Source organism: Hypanus sabinus, chromosome 5, assembly GCF_030144855.1.
Source record: "Hypanus sabinus isolate sHypSab1 chromosome 5, sHypSab1.hap1, whole genome shotgun sequence".
Taxonomy (NCBI): domain Eukaryota; kingdom Metazoa; phylum Chordata; class Chondrichthyes; order Myliobatiformes; family Dasyatidae; genus Hypanus; species Hypanus sabinus.
The window spans coordinates 133,138,644-133,152,693 of record NC_082710.1 but is presented as its reverse complement, the minus strand read 5'-3'; the positions used below and the strand labels follow the sequence as shown (position 1 = coordinate 133,152,693).

General features: G+C 41.1%; 1 protein-coding gene across 5 annotated transcripts in view; it reads right to left on the bottom strand.

The window, feature by feature from the left end:
* tbc1d4 (TBC1 domain family, member 4) overlaps positions 1 to 14,050 on the bottom strand; it is a 291,680-nt gene that overhangs the window by 208,617 nt on the left and 69,013 nt on the right. The window contains exon 1 of one of the 5 annotated variants that reach the window (XM_059970425.1): positions 3,561 to 3,901. The exons of the other annotated variants lie outside the window; for them this stretch is intronic. The gene's annotated coding sequence lies outside the window, so the exon portion shown is untranslated. Of the gene's footprint in view, positions 1 to 3,560; positions 3,902 to 14,050 lie in introns of those variants that run through there. 5 annotated transcript variants of the gene reach the window in all.

Below are 14,050 nucleotides of genomic sequence, written 5' to 3'. Positions count from 1 at the left end.
CACAATCTGTAAAAGCGTACATGAGTAAAGATACCTTGCAATTCAATAACACAATTGCACTGGTGGCAGGACATGTTGCTAAGATGGTTAAAAATGTTCATGGATCAGGTTGATTGAGGTTTATTAATTCTGATATATGTTGTGAAATACTTTGTTTTGTGGCAGCAGTACAGTGCAAGACATAAAAATTACTGTAAGTTACACAAAATAAATAAATAGTGCAGAAGAGGAATAACGAGGTAGTGTTCGTGGGTTTAGGGACAATTCAGAAATCCGATGGCAAGGGAAAGAAGCTGCTCCTAAAACATTTGATGTGGGTTACTTGGATTTACAGATAGAAAAATAGAATTGAGAAGCAGAGGTCTGTTTTTAACAATTGGTTGGATCTCAGCTCAACTGTTGTAGATGTCAAGATGATGAAAACACAGGAAAGAAGTAGAATTAAGCTATCGGGCTTCTCAAGCCTACCTAACTATTCAATATGGTCATTGCTAATCTACCCCTCCTTTCAAATCCTCCTCTGTACCAAACCTTACCCTCCTCAAACCCACAATCTTTTAAAAGTTTATTTGCTTTGACCTTAAAAACTTCCAATGAGTTCATCTCAACTTAGTACTGACAGTCTTTTTGGGATCTGGACAGGCAGGAGAAGCTGAGTCTTTAAGTCCCAATGCAAGGTTCTCACCACAAACATCAGCAATTCCTTTCCACACACAGATGCTGATCCACCCTCTGAGTTCCTCTGGCAAACTTGGTGCTCCAGATTCCAACATCTGCAGTCCCTTGTGTCTGATTCTTTAAGTAATGGCTCAGAACTGGATCAGGAAAATACAGGGCTGTGAACAAAAGACAGCATGTGCCTGGAACTCTTACTCTTTCAAACAGCTGACCCTTCAGATTTGTTGAATTCTACAACCCTAATCACTTGCTGTTCCTTCACTTCTTTCACTCACCCATCCACTGAATTGAGCTTCATCCAGACTTTTTGGTTCATCAGCAATCACAGAATGGTCAGGGGAATGAATAAGTCCATTTACCCATTGAGCTCACACCAGCTCTTTACAAGAGTCGCAATTCACCTTCTTCCTGTGGCCCTTTTATTTAAGACCATAAGACATACAAGCAGAAATGGACCATTCAGTCTATCAAGTTTGCTCTGCCATTTCATCATGGCAGATCCATTACCCTCTGAACCCTTCTCCCTGTAACCTTTTGCACCCTGACTAATCAAGAACTTATATCTTAAATACACTTGATGACCTGCCCCCCCACCGTCACCTGTATAGTAAACATCCTCTCCATATTCACTATATTTAGGCCTTTCAACATTTGATAGATTTCAATGACATCCCTCCCTCATTCTTCTAAATTGCAGTGAGTAAAGGCCCAGAGCCATCATTTGCCTCTCATACAGTAAGCTATTAATTCCCAGAATCATTCTCGTGAACCTCATTTGAACCCTCTCCACTGTCAGCACAACTTTTCTTAAATAAGAGGCCCCAAACTGCTCACAATACTCTAAGTGAGGCCTCATCAGTGCCATAAAAAGCCTCACCATTACATCCTTGCTATAAATATTCAAGATCTCTTGAAATGAATGCCAACATGTTTACCTTCCTCACCACCTACTCAAACCACAAATTAACCTTTAGGGAATCTTGCACAAGGAGTTTTGAATTTTCTACCCATTTGGAAAATAGTCTATAACTTTGTTCCTTCTACCAAAGTGCGCGACCATATACTTCCCAACATTGTATTCAACTTACCACTTCTTTGCCCACTCTCCTAATCTGTCCAAGTCCTTCTGCAGACTCCCGGCTTCCTCAATGCTGCCTGTACCTCTACATATCTTCCCATCATCTACAAACTTGGCCACAAAGCCATCAATTACGTCATCCAAATCAGTGACATACAATGTAAAACGGAACAGTCTCAATTCTGTGGAACACCACTAGTCACTCACAGCCAATCCTACTCTTTATTCCTAGTCTTTGCCTCCTGCCAATCAGCCAATGCTCTATTAATGCTGGAATCTTTCCTGTAATACCATGGGCTCTTGTATTGTTAAGCAGACTCATGTGCGGCACCTTGCCAAAAAGCCCTCTGAAAATCCAAATACACATCCACTCCTTTGTCTATCCTGCTTGCTACTTCCTGCCTACTTGTCTGTCCTTTCCAAACAATGTGTATCCTTTGATATTAAGCTCCTAGCTATAATCTTCTTTAAGCCACTACTTAGTGACTCCCACAATGTCATACCTGCCAATCTCAAACTATGCTATAAGATCATCTACTTTATTCTGTCTACAGCATGCATTCAAATATTGAACTTTCAATCCTGTATCCAACATTCTTCAATGTTGTCCTCCTTCTACACTGCAACTCATCCCACTGAATGCAATTTTGCCCTATCATCTGCCTGTCCTTCCCGACAGTCTCACTATACACCATCCTGTCGGTTCCCTTTTGTACAGGTTGTACCTTCCCTAGAAGAGATCACGATGATTCAGAAACCTAAAACCCGTCCCCTGCACCAGTTTCTCGGCCACACATTCATCTGCCACATCGCCCTATTTTGACCCTACCCATGTCATTGTTACTAATATGTAACAAGACTTCCGGCTGCTCACCTCCCCCTTTAAAATGTTGTGGACCCAATTCAAGGCATCCCTGACCCAGGCACTTGGGAGGCAACATATCATTTGGGTCTCACCATCGCGTGCACGGAGTTCTATTTCAAGAACTAACTCTCATCCAATGTTCTTCCTTCTACTTCATTGTCATTCTGGAGGGAACAGCTCTGTTTTAAAATTCTAAACCTAGTTTCTCCATCCCTCCACATATCTCTGCAATCTCATCCATGCCAGTCTTTTTGCTGCACCTTCCAATTCCAACCTCCTGCACACTACCATATGTTCTCAGTTTCTTTACCAGCTCTCTTCCTGCGAAGGAAGAAGGGAGGTGTTGAAGAGGTTCTTCCTGAGCCTCTCGAACTTCATCACCTCCTTTTTCCCTTCACAGCATTGCTTAAATGCCTGCCTCTTTATTTGAACACCTGTTCAAGACATCTCCTTAAGATTCCTGTTACCAAATTTCCTTCAATGCCAGTGCTGAGAAAACACTTGGGATGTTGTTACTATTTTAAAGGCCTTCCGCAGGGTGTAATGCTATTATTATTGCTTTGGATTGAGGATGTAGTAATAAAACACAATCACAACTGTATAGTATCAGTATTTCCCACTTTGTGTTGTTGGCATACTTCTAACGATATTGTGGTTGTTACACAATACATTGTAGGGCTGAATAATAGATTTTTTCCCACACTTCAGTTGCCATGAACGTGAAGTCAATATGGCTACCCATTATATCTTCTTCTATGCAAACATTTGCTCTTGCACATGTTTGATTCCTGAACCCAATTAATCAGTATTAACTGAAAGCAATAAAGAATGTATATTAGAGTCTATGAAAATGTATTTTGTCCATATTCACTCTGCAAATGTGTCCCTGGCTTTGAGCGTAAAAATCAGCATTCATTGCTTTATCCTGTATCCGGTTACCTCATTAGATTCCACTTTTGTTTGTCACGGTGACGACTCCAGTGAAAAAGTTTATGATGACACTACAGTGCCACCTTGTTAAAGTTGCCATCTCAAGACATTAATCCAAGGTTCATTTGGGCTCTATAGTGTATCCAATTTGCTTTTCAAAACTGAATAAAACAAGCGTACATAGTCTCAACACGTTGCTGGTTGTGAGAGCTTGCCGCACACAAATTGTCTGCCAGGTTTCCAACGGTGACGGAACTTCATGAACACCTCATTGTCTGCAGAGATACGCTGAACAGGACAGGAAATGTTGCACAAAATGCTCGGGCAGTCTATTGTTCGTCTTTGTTTGCATGAAAGAGGGCACCAGCTATTCATAAAATGCCAAGCACACTTAAACATTAACTCTGTGACCTTCAGAATGAAACGCCTGATATCCACTCCCAACTAAGTAACCAGATTCTCCTTAGCAACCTAATTCATCTTGTTAACATCCTCGCTATGGGGAGTACGTGCAGAAGGTGCGTTCAAAAGAAGACAACATCCATCACCAAGCATCTCCACCATCCAGCCATGTCACCTTCTCGTAACTACCATCAGGCAGCTGGTACAGACGTCTGAAAACACAATCCCTTCAACCATTTGGCTCTTGAACCAGCTGGCACAACTCTAATCACTACAGTTTAGAAATACTATAAGTACTTTGATCACTTTGCACTAAATTAGACATTGTGGGCTTTCTTGTATTTATTTATATTATGTGGAATAGGCCCTTTAAGTCACACCGCCCAGCAATTCCCCCAATTTTAATACTAGCCCAAACATGAGACAATTTACAATGACCAATTAGCCTACCAACCAGTATGTCTTTGGACTGGGAGGAAACTGGAGCACCCGGAGAAAATCCATGTTTCCACAAAGACAACATACAAGCTCTTACAGGCAGCAACAGGAACTGAACCCAGGTTGCATGTACCGTAAAGTGTTGTACTAACCACTATGCTACCATGTCATCCAGTATGTTCTTTCTTGTGTAATTTATGATCACAAAAGATTCTCCAGATGCTGGAAATCCTGAGCAATATGCAGAAAGCTGGAGGAACTCATCAAGTCAGGCAGTGTTATGAAGTTCTGATGAAGGATCTTGGACAGGTACACCAACTGTTTATTCCCTCGATAGATGCAGCTTGACCTGTTGAGTTCCTCCGGCACTTTTGTGTTTATGTCTTCTTTCATGTGAATTTTGCTTATATGATGAGCTGTGGCTGTGATTCTGTTACAAGTACGATTTTCATTACCACGGTGCAAACATGTTCAAGTAGCAATAAAGTCCATTTTGACTAAGAGTTTAATTTATTCCTTCCTCATCCTCACCTCCTGTGGAGACCCATTTTCAGTAATTAATAAAAGCAGCCTGACATTGCACACAGGCCAGTTCAACCTTCATTTCTTTGTGTTGTGCCTGATAATGGCTGTTGCTCAGTTGTTCAGTGTACGAGGACAGATTCATTTCCTTTCTTTATGGATTCAGGGAAAGATAGGCAGGAATGAGTGTAACAGCTGGTGAAGACAGGCTGAAGGCTTCCCTTTTGAAAGGCTGATCATCAATGGATATTGTATGTGTTATTCTTTCAGTGTAACCTTGCATTCTGCTCCTCATAATGAAAAGGCCCCACAGCCCACGGTATTGAAATAGCAGCTTACCAATGTCAAATGCAAGGCCACTCACTCAGTGAAAAGTGAAGCAGAGAGTGAGTGCGTGCTGTAACATTAGTTTGGACTTCAGACAGCCAACTCTAAAAGTGAACATTTCAGGGGGGGATGATCATGTGATCAAACTACTTGGCATTGAGCCAATTCACATCAAAACTTGGCATTGGGTTTACCCTTCACAGTTGGATCTCTTGTACTTCAGAATCTTTATTCAATTGCAACTGTTGTACAATAAATTTCAAGGAACAAGAAAGCCGAGAAATCTATTTTCACCTTTTCCTGTCCAGTCAAGCCCTATTTCATAATTCCCATCTCTCTCGGATACCTCATCCACAGTCCCCACCTCTCCCACTGAACATTCTTTTCCAAGCTCCATTCATTCCTCTGGCACGTTCTCCATCTCTCTCCCTCCTTCCCTTCAGCAAAGATGCTGCATAAATGTAAGCTGTACAAAACATCTTCATCTCTCCCTCCAACACCCAATTCCTTTCTCCACCTCTCCCTCCAAGACCCATTGCCCATTCTACATCTTTCCTTTCAGGGCCCCATTTCCCAATTTTCATCTCCATCCAAGACCCAGTCTCCAATCTCCATTGCCCCCTCCAACGCTGAACTCCAAACTGATCATCTGAGATACCCAGGGACCTTTACTGCTTGAAATTTCACTAGGCTTAATTAAAGTGTAACAAGAACAGCTTACTATCACTGTCATTATAAACACATTCTCATCTAAATGACAGAATTTCAGCCACTAATTTGACACTCTCCTGACAGTTGTGTGAAGCTGGCTGAGGAACTTGCATACCATGGAAGGTACATTGCACCACTCCACTGGTAATACCCATTAGCCATCCTCATTGGCATGTAAGTAACTTCCCTGATAATTAGTAATGAGTGGGCTTTGATGCTTTCATGTGTAACTTTGAGAGGGTTGATCAAAAAAACACTTTCTTCCAATGTCCACTGTCATCTTTTGAACGCACCTTCAGCACGTACTCCCCATAGCGAGGAGGGATGTTAACAAGATGAATTAGGTTGCTAAGGAGAATTTGGTTACTTAGTTGGGAGTGGATATCAGGCATTTCATTCTGAAGGTCACAGAGTTAATGTTACCACTTTCTTGCCCATTCTCCTAATCTGCTAAATCCTTCTGCACCCTACCTATATGTTTCCTCAACACTACCTGCCCTTCCACCAATCATCGTAACATCTGCAAATTCAGCAACAGAGCCATCTATTCCATCTTCTAGATCATTTATATACAGCATAAAAAGAAGTTATCCCAACACCGACCCTTGCAGAACACCACTAGTCACTGGCAGCCAACCAGAAAAGGATACTTTTATTCCCACTCGCTGCCTCCTTCCAATCAGCCAATGCTCTAACCATGTTAGTAACTTTCCTGTATTGCCATGGATTCTTAATTTGGTAAGCAGCCTTATGTGTGGCACCTTGCCAAAGGCCTTCTGAAAATCCAGATAAACAACATCCACTGCATCCCCTTTATCTCTTACTTGTAATCTCCACAAAAAATTCCAAGTTCATCAGGCAGGATTTTCCCTGAAGGAAACCATACTGTCTTTGTACTATCTTGTCCTGTGTCACCAAGTACTCCATCACCTCATCCTTAGCAATTACTCTAACATCTTCCCAACCACTGAGGTGAGGCTAATTGCTCTATAATTTTCTTTCTGCTGCCTTCCTAAACCATCTTAAAGAGTGGAGTAACATTTGCAATTTTCCAGTCCTCAGGCACCATGCCAGAGTCCAATGATTTTCTAATGCCACCACAATCTCTAATCCTACCTCTTTCAGAACCCTAGGGTGCAGTTCCTCTGGTCCGGTTGACTCACATACCTTTAGGTCTTTCAGCTTTTTGAGCACCTTCTCTCTTGTAATAGTAACTGCACCCACTTCTCTTCCTTCATATACTACAACATCAAGTATACTGATGCAAAATACTCATTTAGTTCATCGGCCATCTCCTTGTCCCCCATTACTATTGCTCCTACCTCATTTTCTAGTAGTCCTATATCCACTCTCATTTCTCTTTAATTTTTAACATACTTGAAAAACTTTTTACTATCCACTTTGATATTATTTCCTAGCTTGCTTTCATATCTCATCTTTTCCCTTCTAATGATTTTTTTAGTTGCTCTCTCTAGGTTTTTTTTTAATAAACTTTTTATAAACTTCCCAATCCTCTATCTTCCCACCAATTTTTGCTTTGTTGTATGCCCTTTCTTTTGCTTTTACAATAGCTTTGACTTCCGTTGACAGCCACAGTTGTACCATTTTTTCGTTTGAGTACTTCTTCATTTTTGGAATACACATGTCCTGTACCTTCCTCATTTTTTCCAGAAACACATGCCATTGTGCTTTGCTGACATCCCTGCCAGCAGCTCCTTCCAATTTACTTTGGCCAAGTCCTCTCTCGGAACACTGTAATTTCCCTTACTCCACTGAAATACTGCTACACCAGACTTTACTTTCTTCATTTGATATCACTGTTATCAAACTCTAGAAAAGACCTGAGAGACGACCTTTTTATCTTCCAACCTATTTATTTGCAAACCTGCACTTACTCTGTAATACTGTATTCCACATTCTTCTCCATTTTACTGCCTCAATGCACATAGCAATGGAATGAACTGTCTGGATCACATGCAAACAAAAAGCATTTCACTATATTTTGGTACATGTGACAATAATGGACAAATACCAATACTAATACGATCTAGATTGTGTTTGAGATTTCAGATGGTGCTGGTGAGAAACAGTGACATTTTACTGGCTGCAAACAAATCTACCAACTATCCCTTTAATCACACTTTTCCTGGACAGTGATCATTACAATCAATAGCCGGTAACTTCCATTTCCAAGCTGTGCTTTTGAACCGCCTGTACAACCTAGCATTTTTGCAGTGTTGGCGGGGGGAGGATTTGGTGAACTGCAGTCTCAAAGGTGCAGTGCGGCAGCACAACAGGTACAGGCCAAATTGGGGCAGCAGGGCCAGGTCTGAGAATGAGGAACGAGCCAATGATTGGCTATAGCTGGAGCGAACTTGGGGCCGAATTAAAGTAGCAGGGCCCAGGCCAGAGAGTGAGGAACAAGCCAATGTTTGGCTGATTTAATCACATGACTAGTTTGAAAGGGTTGAGTTTCAGTTGCTGCTCCGTGAGGTTTACTAGTCCCTGTGCTGAATAGAGGTTGTAGCCTGCAATTAACAGACTCCTGGACTGGCTGCAGCAATGAAGTGGCTTTGTGACTGTGGACCCTCCTTCATGAACTTTACTTCTAATTTTGCTTGTTTTCTTTTTGTTTTTTTATATGATTTGTTCTTTTTTTGCACAATGGGTGTTAAAAAGCCTTTTTAAATGGGTTCTATTGGATTTCTTTGTTTTTGTGGCTGCCTGTCAGAAGACAAATTTCAAGGTTGTACACAGTCTATTGTCCATACTTTGATAATAAACGTACTTTGAAATTTGAACTTAACAGCTGAGATATTACAGCAAGTTATCCATTTCAAGGGCAAGTTGAGAATCCTAACAGATGTTTGTCTTGGCAATAGGTGAATACATTTAAAAATCTTCCATTTTAAAAATCATTGGTGGCATACCACTTAATCATTTACAGTCCTCCATTTGAATATAAGTTAAGTATCCCTTATCCGAACTTTGAAAATCCAAACTCTTCCGAAATCTTTTTTTTTCTTATGAGCTGACATCACAAAAGGAAAATTCCACAAGGCACTAGAAAGATTTCCATCACATGCACAGGTCTTTGCACACCACAGACAGTTCTGAGAAGTGACCTCACATATGTAATGAATGGAAGTTAATGAAAAATAGAGAAACACTGCATAAAGCGAAAAATAAAGATCTCAATCATGCATCATTGCATCAGGGTGAACATATGACGCTCAATGGTCTGCTGATCATGAAACAAGCAAAGGTCTATCACAACAAACTAAAAGTTGAAGGGAATTGTGAATATTCAGCAGGCTGCTTGCAGAAATTTAGAAAAGGCACAACACTAAATTTTTTAAGTGTCTGCTGATCACAAAAATCTACAAACATTTGTAATACCAGGACAAGTCCACGGTGCAGATTCTTTTTATACCGTTCATTACAGCATCAAATTTTTTAATCATCGCTGATTGAAACTAACACCAGAACAAGTCTACAATGCCAATTGCTTTTTACACCTGACATAAAACCCAAAAAAAGTAGATGGCAAAGTACAAAAAAAAATACAGCAATCTGTATCCTTTTAATTAAAACACGACATTATAGGTGGAGACTGAAAGCCTGCTGTTGTTTATTGCTGCTGAACAGCTGATTCAGGTTATTGTGCTGATTCTGTTACCCTACACACATTATACTTCCATGGTATGTAATAATTTTTACCGTACAGTACAAGTACAAGACAAAGACTGCTCACTGATAGCACATAAATTCCGATTCAGAAATGATGGCAATCCCAAGCCATCTCATTATATATTCTAAAATCCCAAAAAATCCAAGGTACAAAACATTTTCATCCCCAAGCATTTTGGATAAGGGGTATTGAGCCTGTACCTGTTGTTCACAATAACCTTGTTTCTGGACATTTGTAAAAAATTTGATTATCCGTCTGATATCCAAAAACTCAGAAAATGGGAAAGATGTTGTGCCTTAGTAAAACAAGCCAGCATTTATACAGCACGTTGGATGTGCTGGAACACCCTGGGATGCTAAACAAGTACTCAATCAGTCATGAATATGACACCAAAGGTGGGTAGGCATAGCAGTCAAAGGCTTGGTGAAAGCTATCTCTTAAAGGGAGGAGGAAAGAAGTCGAGGTTTAACAAGGGAATTCTGGAACCTACACCTACAAGAATGGATTGGAGAGAAAACTGAGGAACTTTCTACATCCTCACACTGTATTTGCAGATAGCTTCATGAAATTGAAAAGGTTGGGGTGTAGGGACCAGAGGGTCAGCTCAGCCTGGTTCTGTTCACCACTCCATGACGTTTACTCCGCTCTGCACTGAGCCAAGGCCGTGGCCTGCTTCGGCTGCAGTGATGACTGGCTACATGTCTATGGTCCTGCAATGCTTTTCTCAGCTCTGGGGCGAGCTGAGGCTGTGGCCTTCCCCAGCCACAGTGATGCCTGGCTACATGTCTATGGTCCTGCAATGCTTTTCTCAGCTCTGGGGCGAGCTGAGGCTGTGGCCTTCCCCAGCCACAGTGATGCCTGGCTACATGTCTATGGTCCTGCAATGCTTTTCTCAGCTCTGGGGCGAGCTGAGGCTGTGGCCTTCCCCAGCCACAGTGATGCCTGGCTACATGTCTATGGTCCTGCAATGCTTTTCTCAGCTCTGGGGCGAGCTGAGGCTGTGGCCTTCCCCAGCCACAGTGATGCCTGGCTACATGTCTATGGTCCTGCAATGCTTTTCTCAGCTCTGGGGCGAGCTGAGGCTGTGGCCTTCCCCAGCCACAGTGATGCCTGGCTACATGTCTATGGTCCTGCAATGCTTTTCTCAGCTCTGGGGCGAGCTGAGGCTGTGGCCTTCCCCAGCCACAGTGATGCCTGGCTATTTGCTTACTTTTATTGTTGTATGCTCTGTTTTTTTTCACTCTCTCCGCACATTGCGGGTTTGACAGTCTTTTTATAAATTGGTTGTTTTGAGTTTTCTTTGTTTTGTGGCTGCCTATTAGGAGACCAATCTCAAGGTTGTATAAAGTATACTTACTTTGATAATAAATGTACTTGAAACTTTGAAATTATCTTCTAAAAGCACATTAACACCTTGTATAAGATAAATAAATAGAATGCTAAAAACTACCAACTGCTAATAATGTGGTGAATGACACTGAGAACATCACCACACAGGAACCTCCTTTTACTGAAGTTGGATTTATCTTATTTCTTATTATTCAACAATTTTTTTCTATTGCAACCATCCAATGTTTTAGTGTGTGGACCTGTGACTAAACTAGCTAAATTGATTTAGGCCTCTACTTCCCCAAGGGACCTTCAAGTAAGATCTGAAATTCTGCTTTGGCAACTGAAAATTGCTGACATTTATATTTACTTTTATTGAAAATTGATATCAATTGTAGCATTTTAATCTACACTCTTTATCATTTTATCTGGCACTATCTCAACCATGCACGGTTTTAATGAATTAATCTGTATGTATGGTGTGCGAGACAAGTTTTTCCACTGTATCTCAGTACATGCGTCAATAATAAACCAAATTAACAATTCCTGCATTAAAACTGATGACACCACTCGTAATGATGCCTTAGAGACACATCTGCCAGTCTGTCATACACCACATTTCATTTTAATCAGTCTTATAAGAGGAAATATCTTTTCTGTTTGCCTGATGCAACAGAAATAAAATTCACAGAACTATAAGAAATAGTTACCTCTGCTTCACTATTCAACAGCATCACAGCTGATCGAAATTTGGCCTCAAAACCATTTCCCCACCCACTCCCCAGAACTCATTTGTCCAAAAATCTGTCAATTTGAGTAAACCAATATACACTCAATGGCCACCTTATTAGTACACCTGCTCATTAATGCAAATATCTAATTAGCCAATCATGTGGCAGCAACTCAATACATAAAAGCATGCCGACAAAGTCAAGAGGCTCAGTTGTTGTTTAGACTGAACATCAGAATGGGAAAGAAATGTGATCTAAGTAACTTTGACAGTCGATGGATTGTTGGTGCCAGATGGGGTGCTTTGAACATCTTAGAAACTGATCTTTCAGGATTTTCACACACAAGTCTCTAGAGCTTAAACAAATAAAAAAACATCCAGTAGGCAGTAGTTCTGTGGGGAGAAAACACACCTTGTTAATGAGAGAGGTCAGAGAAGAATGGCCAAACTGGTTCAACCTGACAGGAAGGCGACTGTAACTCAGATAAGCATACATTACAACAGTGGTGTGCAGAAGAGCATCCTTGAATGTACAACATGCCGAACCTTGAAGTGGATGGGCTACAGCAGCAGAAGACTATGACATACACTCAGAAGCCATTTATTAGGCACGAAAGCCTGAAGACCTATATTGAATGAAATAGTAACAGCTTCCTCGCCATCAAATTTCTGAATGGTCCACTACCTCATTTTTTTCACTCTTTACTTATTTTTGCAACTGATTCTGGTTCTGAGAAAATCCAAAGACTTAGCAACACTGAAAAAAATGTTTTTTCATCTCAGGCTCAATAATTGGGCCCCATAAAAGCCATGTCTAGAGTTTTAGATATTCCCACCAGCACTATTTACTCTTTCCCCCTTCACTCATTCATCATCTTGCAAGCTGCAATAAAATCTATTTTTCTTATCGGAAGTATGAAGAGTGTAAGATACCTTCGTAATTAGATCTAATGAGATCACAACTTTTCTTGAAATCCAAGAAGATTAGATCAGATTATCTAAAAGCAGAAAATACTGGAAGGTTTGTGGTAAGAGAAAAAGCTAACATTTCAGATTTCCAGCATCTGCAGTTTATTTTTGAGTCCTAATTATATCTTTACATGCGGCTTTGCAGAAAATGTTTTGAGCTTTTTAGAATTCAAATATGACTTAGGCAGCAAAGCCTTTTCAGTTTTGCCCTTTTCTAGTTCTGTGTTTGGAAGCAGATGTGCATCATAAAAAGACTGCATTCAAACCAGAGAGGAACTAGAAGGCTTCACAAGGCATCGCTGTGAGGGGCTGCCTTTCATGTCACGAGTCTGCAGTAAACAATGGCACGTGCCGCTCAGCAGCAGTGCAATTCAGCTCTAAGAACAACTTGGCTCCGATGAGAAGCCGTAGGCAAACCATCAGCCCATGTCTGAATCTCACATTGTGCTGTGCAGTACAACAGCTAAGGAAAGTGCTTTAAACTACTGAAAAATCAATTCCACACCAGTACTCGGGGGAAACTCAATTCCTCATTTCTATGCATTCATTACACAAACAAGGTCTGGCAAAGTCGACAAGAATTAAAGGTAATTTATCATTTAGCCTGTGCATGGACATTTTTGAAATACGCTGCATTCCATTTCACCTCTTTCCCACAACTATTTTTCAAACATTTTCAGGACCTCGGTGTTGCTGTGAAGGCCAGCATATGTTATCCATCTCTGCTTGTCCTTCAGAAAGTAGTGGTCGGTCCCTCCAGTCCAGCTGGTGAAGTCCCTCCCAAAATGCTGTAGTATCCAACATGTACCCGAGATGGTGAGATCCAGTGGCTGGAATAATAATATGATGCCTATCAAGTGGACTGCTTTGTCCTAAGATAAAAGCCAAAAGTGCTGGAAAGATCAACAGGTCAGGCCACTTCTGCTAGAAGAGATCAGAGTTGACGCTTCAGATCAAAGACTCTTCGTCAGAATTGAGAAGGAGAGAGACACAGCTTGTTGGTCTCTAGGAAAGGTGTTCGGGGTAATGTCACTGATAGGGTAAAGCCAGGTTAACTACAAGCTGTAAACAAGGTTATCAGGTCAATGAGTGAATGCATGCAGTGGGAGAGTGAGAACACAGACGAAAGATAACAGTGTCGCAAAACGCAATACAGGAAGAGACGGCCTGCAGATCAGCTTGCATATGTCCTCCAAATCCAGCCGAAAATAAAATAACAAGGAAAGGAAACGTATAATCTCAGCCAATATCACAAATAAATAACTGATACAGACAGAGAACTCAAGTTACTGCCGGAAGTTGCAGAGCAAGGGTGGCAGAGCCTGAGATGGGATGCATAGAGATTTATTGGTATGCAGCACGCACAGTTGCCCCCTTGAT